Raw genomic sequence first — 10,873 nt, 5'->3', positions numbered from 1 at the left:
CCCTGCTCGCTAGCGTGCTGTAGCGCCCACCCTGCTCGCTAGCGTGCTGTAGCGCCCACCCTGCTCGCTAGCGTGCTGTAGCGCCCACCCTGCTCGCTAGCGTGCTGTAGCGCCCACCCTGCTCGCTAGCGTGCTGTAGCACCCACCCTGCTCGCTAGCGTGCTGTAGCGCCCACCCTGCTCGCCAGTGATGCTGTAGCACCCACCCTGCTCGTCAGCGTGCTGTAGCACCCACCCTGCTCGCCAGTGATGCTGTAGCACCCACCCTGCTCGTCAGTGTGCTGTAGCGCCCACCCTGCTCGCTAGCGTGCTGTAGCGCCCACCCTGCTCGCCAGTGATGCTGTAGCACCCACCCTGCTCGCTAGCGTGCTGTAGCGCCCACCCTGCTCGCTAGCGTGCTGTAGCGCCCACCCTGCTCGCTAGCGTGCTGTAGCGCCCACCCTGCTCGCTAGCGTGCTGTAGCGCCCACCCTGCTCGCTAGCGTGCTGTAGCGCCCACCCTGCTCGCTAGCGTGCTGTAGCGCCCACCCTGCTCGCTAGCGTGCTGTAGCGCCCACCCTGCTCGCTAGCGTGCTGTAGCGCCCACCCTGCTCGCTAGCGTGCTGTAGCGCCCACCCTGCTCGCTAGCGTGCTGTAGCGCCCACCCTGCTCGCTAGCGTGCTGTAGCGCCCACCCTGCTCGCTAGCGTGCTGTAGCGCCCACCCTGCTCGCTAGCGTGCTGTAGCGCCCACCCTGCTCGCTAGCGTGCTGTAGCGCCCACCCTGCTCGCTAGCGTGCTGTAGCGCCCACCCTGCTCGCTAGCGTGCTGTAGCGCCCACCCTGCTCGCTAGCGTGCTGTAGCGCCCACCCTGCTCGCTAGCGTGCTGTAGCGCCCACCCTGCTCGCTAGCGTGCTGTAGCGCCCACCCTGCTCGCTAGCGTGCTGTAGCGCCCACCCTGCTCGCTAGCGTGCTGTAGCGCCCACCCTGCTCGCTAGCGTGCTGTAGCGCCCACCCTGCTCGCTAGCGTGCTGTAGCGCCCACCCTGCTCGCTAGCGTGCTGTAGCGCCCACCCTGCTCGCTAGCGTGCTGTAGCGCCCACCCTGCTCGCTAGCGTGCTGTAGCGCCCACCCTGCTCGCTAGCGTGCTGTAGCGCCCACCCTGCTCGCTAGCGTGCTGTAGCGCCCACCCTGCTCGTCAGTGTGCTGTAGCGCCCACCCTGCTCGCTAGCGTGCTGTAGCGCCCACCCTGCTCGTCAGTGTGCTGTAGCGCCCACCCTGCTCGCTAGCGTGCTGTAGCGCCCACCCTGCTCGTCAGTGTGCTGTAGCGCCCACCCTGCTCGTCAGTGTGCTGTAGCGCCCACCCTGCTCGTCAGTGTGCTGTAGCATCCACCCTACTCACCAGTGATGCTTCAGCACCCATCCTGCACGTCTGTGATGCTGTAGCATCCACCCTGCTCATCAGTGTGCTGTAGCCCCAAGTAATTATTGTGTGAATTAACAGTATTTTCAAATATACTGGCATGCTTCTGGTGCAGGGAATCCAATGAGTTGCTGTGATTCTCTATTTGAACCTGGTTATCTGTTGACACAAAAGTTTCAATTTCTTATTCAGAAGGATGAGGTTTTATTCCCCGTCCTCGATCATTTCCATGGTTGAATTCTTCAAAATTGCTCTGAGGTGTGAACTTTAGGGCAGTAGGGCATATTGGTCACCCATTGCTGGTTCAGAAGGTCAAAAGAGGCACAAAACTGCAGGGTGATGGGTAGGTATGATCCAGGATGTGACAGACCAGTCAGAAGCGTGTTGGAATAATTGAGTCCAGAGATAAGAAGCAACACCCAACCCCACACCCAGAGACACAGCAACAGCCCAACCCCACACCCAGAGACACAGCTCTATGGTTTCAGCATCAACTGAGGTTAGACCAAAAGAAATAGGAGCAGGAGTAGGCTGTTCAGACCCTCTGGCCTGCCATTCAATAGGACTATGGCTGATCCAACATTCCTCACGTCGACTTTCCTGCCCTTTCCTCATAATCCTTGATTTCCTTACTGGTCAATAATCTATCTATCTCAGCCTTAAATATACATAATGACTCTCCCTCTTCAGCTATCTGTGGTGAGGAGTTCCAAAGACTCTTAACTCTCTAGAGAAGAAATTCCTCCTCATCTCTGTTTTAAATTGTGCCTTTATTCTGAGACTTTGCCCTCTGGTCCTAGAATCTCCCATGAAGAAAACACCCTTTCAGCATTTCCCATGTTAAGCCCCTTAAGGATCCTATATGTTTCAGTGAGATCACCTCTCATTCTTCTAAACTCCAATGAGTAGAGTCCCAACCTTTCATTATAAGACAATCCCTCCATACTGGGGGTCATCCTAGTGAATCTTCTCTGAACTGCCTCAAATTAAATCATATCCCCCTGCAAATAAGGTGACCAAAAGGGTGGGACAGTGGTTAGCACTGCTGCCTCATAGCGCCAGCAACCTGAGTTCGATTGCAGTGTTGGGTGACTGTGTGGAGTTTGCACATTCTCTCTGTATCTGCACGGGCTTCCACTGGGTGCTTTGGTTTCCTCCCACAGTCCAAAGATGTGCAGGTTAGGTGGTTTGGCCATGCCAAACTGTCCCCAAAATGTGTAGGTTAGGGGGATTAGTGGATTAAATGTGTGGAGTTATGGAGATAGGGCAGGGGGTAGGCCTGGGTAAGATGCTCTGTTGGAATGTCAGTACAGACTTGATGGACCGAATGGCCTACTTCTGCACTGTAGGGAGTCTATTGTAAAACTGTTCACAGTAATCTGGATGCGGTCTCACCAGTACCTTGTACAGTTGCAGCAAGACTTCCCTACTCTTATACTCCAACGCCTTTGAAATATGGGCCAACATTCCATTAGCCTTCCTGATTACTTGCTGCCCCGTGCTTGCTTCTGTGTTTCGTGCACAAGTACCCCCAAGTCCCTTTGTGTTGCGGCTTTCTTCAGTTTTTCACGTTTTCCCACATTATACTCCACTTGCCAACTTTATTGCCCACTTATTTAACCCATTATTATCTTTGTAAACTGTTTGTATCCTTCTCGCAACTTGCCTTTCCACTTATTTTTGTATCATTTGCAAATTTGGTTACAGTACATTCGCTTCCCTCCTCCAAGTCATTAAATATACTGTAAACAGTTAGACCATAAGGCATAAGAGCAGAATTAGGCCACTCAGCCCATGTAATCTGTTCTGCCATTCAGTCATGGTTGAATGTATTAGTGTTGCGGTCCCAACACTGATCCCTGTGGAACCCCACTGATTACAGGTCACCAACCTGAAAAGAACCCATTATCCACAGTCAGTGTTTCCTGTTCATTAGTCAAATCTCTATCCATGCCACTATACTATTGGCACATGGTTAGCACTGCTGCCTTACAGCGCCAGGGCCATCTGTTCAATTCCAGCCTCAGGTCACTGTCTGTGGAGTTTGCACATTCTCTCCATGTCTGCATGGGTTTCCTCTCACAGTCCAAAGATGTGCAGGATAGGTTGATTGGCCATGCTAAATTGACCCTAGTATCAGGGGATTAGCAGGGTAAATATGTGGGGTTATGGAAAAAAGGCCTGGGTGGGATTGTGATCGGTGCAGACTCAATGGGCCGAATGACCTCCTTCTGCATTGTAGGAATTCTATGATTCTACTACCTCAACACATAGACTCTTATCTTATGACTTAATCTTTTGTGAGGTACCTTGTTGAACGCCTTCTGGAAATGCAATACATCTACTGGTTCCTCTCCACTGTGGTTTAGACTTTCTCAAAAAGCTCTAATAAATTAGTCAGTCATGATTTCTTTTTCATGAAGCCATTTAAATTCTGCTTGATTCAATTATGATTTTCCAAATGTGCCATTATTATTTCTTTAATAATTGATTCCAACAAAGCTGTTAGGCTAATTAGTCAATAGTTACTGCTTTTTGCTTTCCTCCCTTTCTGAATAGGGAATTTTCCAATCCTCCAGTACTTCTCCAGAATCTCCAGAGATGGGCAAAGTTGGGCCATGTTACAGAGGTGGAAATAGATGATCTAGTGATCACACAAACTTGAGGTTGGAAGCTCATGTCAGAATCTGATGTAATTCCAAGGCTGCAAACAAACTCCATGTTGCCATGAAGAGCAACAGAGACGGTAGCTGGGAACTGAATTTGGAGCAGGGACCAAAACAACTCTTCCTAATACTTAACTGGAGAAAATTTCGGTGCACCCATCACTGGATGTTGGATAAGGCATCTGATATTTTAGCAACAGTGGAAAAATGGAGTGAAGTGGTGCTGAACAAAATTTGAGAGTGGGCTGCAGACTGGTTCCTGAAATGTAATGCAAACAAATATAAAGCATTACATATAAGAGGAGAAAAAGGTAATGTGGACATGAATGTTGTTGAAAAAAGTCTAGAAGCTATAAATTCTCAACATATCCAATCAATGCAGAGCAGCAATTAATAAAGCCAACAGAATATTAAAAACATTAGTTAAAACAAGTCAATGAAATTTATAATTAAACTGTGAAGTGATGTAATCAAGAATCACATTGCACATAATGTTCAAAACATCCAAACTAAAGGGATATTTTCAAATTCTGGAGAGACCACAGGAAAGAGACAATCAACTGATTCCTAGTGTGAGTGGTTTACATTGTGAGGGTCGATTTCAGAAACATGGGCTATTCAACCTGAGGGCAAATGTTTGGTTGCACAGAATGCATTAATTAAGTTGGATCATGTGGCCTTCTTCATCCGTGAATATTTTGTGATGTAAAAAGGAAGTGCCTATTTCCTTTCTCAATATGGAAAAAGGAAATGACTCATTGAGGGGACTATTTAAACCAGGAAGTAGGGTAGGAGGTATTTATGTGTGAAGAATAACCAGAAAGATTCAGATGAAAGGGAAAACAACACACATTACTACACTAAAACATGGAATTTAAGGGAATCATAGAGAGGTCAAGGAAAAAACAGTAAGGAAATAAAGATTTATTATAAATGAGGTAGAAGGGATTGAACGTCGGGAGAACTGGTAGAGATCCAGTAGCAAAAGTGACTGACCTAGAAGAGTTAGTATATGGTGAAAATGTGGACATCATGGATATATTGGAATCATAGTAGGCAGAATAGATAAGAATGAAAGATTAAAATTCTTACAGTAAGGTAAGTGAAAAGGTCTAAAACTTGAAATATTTGTTGCTGTGTGTTTGAAATATGTAAATATCAAATATAGTTAATCACACTATTTCCTCATAAAAGATCAAAAATGAATGCTTTAGTTTTCACGTTTTAGTCTAAAATATCACTGCTATCTCACAAATATTCATTAGGCCTGATAATATTAGGATCAATTGTAAAAAATGTGATAACTGGCCACTTAGAAAACAGTGATATGATTGGGCAGTCAACATTGATTTATGAAAGGGAAATCATACTTGTTGGAGTTTTTTGATGTTGCAGCATAGATAAAGGAGACCAATGGGTATGGTATATTTGGATTTTCAGAAGGCTTTCTATAATGTCCCACACAGGTTAGTAAACACAATTAGAGTACATGGGATTGGGGATAATGTACTCATATGGATTGCAAATTGGCTAAGACAGAAAAGAAAGACTAGGAATAAATGTGCCATTCTCAGGCAGGTTGTTACTTGTGCTGTTCTGCAAGGATCTGCACTCAGACCACAGCTGAAGGAAAGTGTTAAATTAAAGAGGTAAAGGAAAGTGTTCAATTAAAAGCGGATGCATTTAGAGTAGCTAAGAGTAGTGGGCGAGAAGAGGATTGGGAGAGGTTTAAATATCAACAAAGAATGGCAAAGAAGTTGATAAAGAAGGGTAGGATAAACTATGAAGCTGGGCTAGCGCTTAATATAAAAAAGGATAGTAAGAGTTTTTATAAATATATAAAAAGGAAGAGGCTGACTAGGGTGAACGTTGGACCCTTAGAGGATGAGAGGGGGGCTTAGTGGTAGGGGATGGGGAAATGGCTGAGGCCTTGAATAACTTTTTTGTTTCGGTCTTCACGGAGGAGGACGTGAATAATTTGCCGGGTGTTAGCGATGGAAAGATGGTAGGAGTGGAGGGCCTGAATGACATTATTGTTACTAGAGAGGCAGTGCTCGAAAGACTGGAGGGACTGATTGTGGAAAAGTCCCCAGGATCGGATGGAATGCATCCAAGGGTTCTGAAAGAAATGGCGGAGGTGATAGTGGATGCCTCGGTGATTATTTTCCAAACGTCGCTGGATTCCAGGGAGGTGCCGGAAGATTGGAAAACGGCTAATGTTACGCTGTTGTTTAAGAAGGGTGGCAGGCAAAAGGCAGGGAATTATAGGCCGGTTAGTTTAACGTCTGTTGTATGTAAAATGTTAGAATCCGTGATCAAGGAGAAAATAGCGAGGCATCTTGAGGAGAATTGTTTGATAGAGCAGACGCAGCATGGTTTCATTAAAGGGAAGTCGTGTCTGACAAATTTATTGGAGTTCTATGAGGATGTGTCTAGGGTGGTGGATAGAGGAGAGCCGGTGGATGTGGTGTTTCTTGATTTTCAGAAGGCGTTTGATAAGGTGCCGCACAAGAAGTTATTACAGAAGGTCAGGGGGCGTGGAGTTGGGAGTAGGGTGTTAGCGTGGATAGGGGATTGGCTGTCAAATAGGAGGCAGAGAGTGGGGGTCAATGGGTGCTATTCGATTGACGGTTGGTGACTAGTGGAGTGCCCCAGGGGTCGGTGCTGGGGCCTCAGCTATTTACCATTTATATAGATAATCTGGAGGAGGGAACCAAGTGTATGGTGTCAAAATTAGCTGATGACACCAAGATTGGTGGAACGGCAAATTGTGCGGAGGGTGTGGAAAGTCTGCAGAAGGATCTAGATAGGCTGGGCGAATGGGCCAGGAACTGGCAAATGGAATTTAATGTTGGCAAGTGTGAAGTTGTCCACTTTGGTAGGAATAATGGTAGGAAGGACTATTACTTACGTGGCGAAAAACTGCAGCATGCAATGGTGCAGAGGGACCTCGGGGTCATTGTGCAGGAGTCGCAAAAACCCAGCCTACAGGTGCAGCAGGTGGTCAGGAAGGGAAATGGGATGCTGGCCTTCATAGCGAGGGGGATTGAATATAAAAGTAGGGAGGTCTTGCTACAACTGTACAGGGCACTGGTGAGGCCGCAGCTGGAGTACTGTGTGCAGTTTTGGTCGCCGCACTTATGCAAGGATATTTTGGCCTTGGAGGGAGTGCAGAGGTTCACTAGGCTGATACCGGAGTTGAGGGGGTTGAACTATGAGGAGAGGCTGAATAAACTAGGTGTGTACTCGTTACAGTTTAGAATAATGAGGGGAGATCTCATTGAGACATATAAGATGATGAATGGGATGGATAGGATAGAGGTGGAGAGGCTCTTCCCGCTCAGGAAGGACAGTAGGACTAGAGGGCACAGCCTCAAGATAAAGGGGGGGTGGTTTAGAATGGAGTTGAGGAGGAACTTCTTCACTCAAAGGGTGGTGAATCTCTGGAATTCTCTGCCCGTTGAAGTGGTGGAGGCTGCCTCGCTAAATATATTTAAGACGCGGGTTGATAGGTTTTTGAGAGGCAAGGGGATTAAGGGTTATGGGGAGAGGGCGGAAATGTGGAACTGAGCCACGACAGATCAGCCATGATCTTATTGAATGGCGGGGCAGGCTCGAAGGGCTAGATGGCCTACTCCTGCTCCTATTTCTTATGTTCTTATGTTCACAGCTGTTTACAATCTATATAAATATTTTGGATGTAGGAACCAAATATAGTATTTCCAAATTTGCTGACACAAAATTAGGTGGGAATGTGAAATCGGAGGAGCATGCAAAGAGGCTTTAAGGGGATTTGGACAAGCTAAGTGAATGGATAAGAAATGGTCGGTGGAATATAACATGAATAAGTATGAAGTTATCCACTTTGGAAGAAAAAACAGAAAGGCAGAATATTTCTTAAATGGAGAGAGATTGGGAAGTCTTGATCTCCAAAGAGACCTGCACGTTCTTGCCCATGAGCCATTAAAAGCTAGCATGCAGGTGCAACAAACAATTAGAAAGGCAAGTGTTATGTTAGTCTTCATTGCGAGGGGATTTGAATGCAGGATAAAATATTTTGTTTTGCAATTGTATACTGCCTTGGTGTGACTGCTCTTGGAGCATTGTATATTATGGGAATGCAATGGACATTCACCAGACTAATCCTTGGCAGGATTGTTTTACAAGGAGAGATTGAGAAAACTGGGCCTATGTTCTCCAGTTTTGAAGAATGAAAGGTGATCTCATTGAAACTTAAAATACTTTTACAGGGTGCGATAGGATAGATAGAATGTTTCTGCTGGCTGGTAAGTCTTCCTATTAATTAAATATTGCTGTTTCAACATATTCTGTATTCAGTACAATTAGAAAGAAATTTCTTCCGGCAGAGTGACATGGGATCATTGTAGACTGCTTCCTTCTCATTCAGTTCATAATGATTTGATTCCCAACTTGGGTCACTGTCTTGTGCGGTGTCTGAATGTTCTCCCTATGTCTGCATGGGTTTACTCTGGGTACTCTGGTTGCCTCCCACAGTCCAAAAGACATGCTGGTTAGGTGCATTGGCCACGCTAAATTCTCCCTCAATGTACCCAAAGAGGCACCAGAATGTGGCAAGTAGGGGATTTTTACAGTCACTTAATTCTAAGCCTACTTTTGAAACTATAAACTGAAAAAAATAGCAATGGAAAGCCCTATATACAGTAAGTCCATTTTATGTAGCTTTATTTGGTGGTATTATCTTCCATTTGTTGACTCCTGCTTATTGCTTCCCTCTATCCTGGTCTTTCCCATTTGCTGACTCCTGCTTATGCTTCCCTCTCCTACTGTGAGTGAGGGCTCAGGCGAAATGTTGCGAGAGAGAGGACTGAGAGAGCAATGGAACTGCGGGTGAGAAGGAGGGAGGAGTTCAGGAAGAAAAGTGGTGAATGGAAGGAATGGCAAGCAGGAGGGGCAGCCAGCTGAAGAGAGTCGACAATTGGGAGAGGGCACTGAAATTTACTATCCTCTCCAAGGCAAGTTTGGTGGCGGGAGTTCATTTAATAAGGCGAGAATGTAGCAGCGCAGACCTTGCTGCTTTCCCACTTCTACCATAATTAAGTCTGAGAAACAAAGGCCTGTCAATAGCCTTCTGCCGTGCTGCCAATTGAGGCCCTTAACTGGGCAATTAATGCCTACTTGAAGGCCTCATCCTTCCTCCATTGGTATTCACCAATTGTGGGTGAAGACAGGGGAGGTCCCACTATGTAGGGGACAGGACAAACGAACCTGAGCAGAATTGCTTGTGGACTTGCAGGAAATCTCCCTCATTCAAAAACACTGAATGCCTGATTGAGGGTCTCAGTATCAGGAAAGAAGGGCACACTGAAGGACAACCACCTGCCTTTGTTCCTGACCCCCGCTCTCATGGCCCACTCCTGCATCACTCAGCTGTGGCCTGAGGTCCAGTACAGATATTAAGCCTTTGCTGTGTATGATACTAACAACAGCCACCACCTCTTGCACTTTCCAAGAAAATTACTGCACTCGAGATCCTAATGCTGAGACGGGGAAAGGATTTCAAAAAAAAAATGTTGATATTTCAAACATTCAAAAGGTAACAATATGGTTTATTTACTGTTTTTGTTGAGATTGAAAAAGTGTTCATGATTGTTACCAAACTTATTTTCAGATGACCTGACAAAACAACATGGCAGTTAAAAAGATTGTCTGAATATATGATTTCATTGGTTTCGTGTCTCTCTGCTGACTGTTGCTTCTTGATTGGTAGTTTCAGTATCTTCTTAATACTTCTTCATTGGTAGTTTTTGTAGCTGTTTTCCACCTGTTGATTTTTTTTTCTTCTTCATTCAAAAATTTCAGTCTTGAGACGTGACCATCATTTGCCAGGATGGCATTTATCACTAATCCCTAGTTGCCATGATAATGTGGTAGTGAAACATCACATCTCTTTTGAAATGCTATTCTCTGACACAACCAAGTGACTTCCTAAAACACTTATGAATCAACCACACTGTAAGAGGTTGGAGTCACATTATATGCCAGATTGGGTAAATATAGCAGTCTATAGGATATTGAAGGACAATCTGACAGCTTTAATGTCACTTTCACTGATGCCATCTTTTTATTTCCAATGTTAAAAGAACTTAACTCAAACTTTCATGGTGTGATCTGAACTCATTTTCTCTGACTCATTAATCCAGTAACATAATCACAACACAAACACATTTAGCTGTGATTTGTTGCTATTTTGTAAATGGTATTCAACATAGTTAAGTGTGAGATGCACTTAAAATAAACAAATGCCACACACAAGCGTGGACAGGTCTTCATATATCTTGTTCGTTCACATTTGCTTCTGCCAGAGCTCCTTACAACATTCAGATAATCTTTATACTGCAAGTTAACAATTCTGATGTTATTACTTAGTATTTACTAAATAAATGATATCAAGTCAGATTGCAGGATTCTACCATGCTGTTCCACCAGCAGAGACCTATACTTGCAAGCAAGATTCTGACTCATTCAGCTTGCAAGTGCCGCTTTCTTGCTTAACATGTAGAATTACAGAATTAACCTTATCATGCACATGAATCGATTTCTGCCATATTTCTACCCATGTATATTGATCTCAGATTTCTAAAACGTGAACATCAGTTGGAAGGTCTTTTTCTTCTGCAGATTTGAAATTAAGGACCCTTAAACTTCTCATGTACACAACTCCAGATAGAAGTGTGTTTAAGATCACACTCAAATCCAAATGCATTAAAAGTGACCAATTCACTAGTATAAAGCAGAACTTAAACTATAAATTTAAACTGTATAACTAAG

Source organism: Carcharhinus amblyrhynchos, chromosome 23, assembly GCF_965287045.1.
Source record: "Carcharhinus amblyrhynchos chromosome 23, sCarAmb.v2.hapA, whole genome shotgun sequence".
Classification (NCBI taxonomy): domain Eukaryota; kingdom Metazoa; phylum Chordata; class Chondrichthyes; order Carcharhiniformes; family Carcharhinidae; genus Carcharhinus; species Carcharhinus amblyrhynchos.
The sequence above is the reverse complement of the archived record's forward strand: the minus strand, read 5'-3'. Positions refer to the sequence as shown.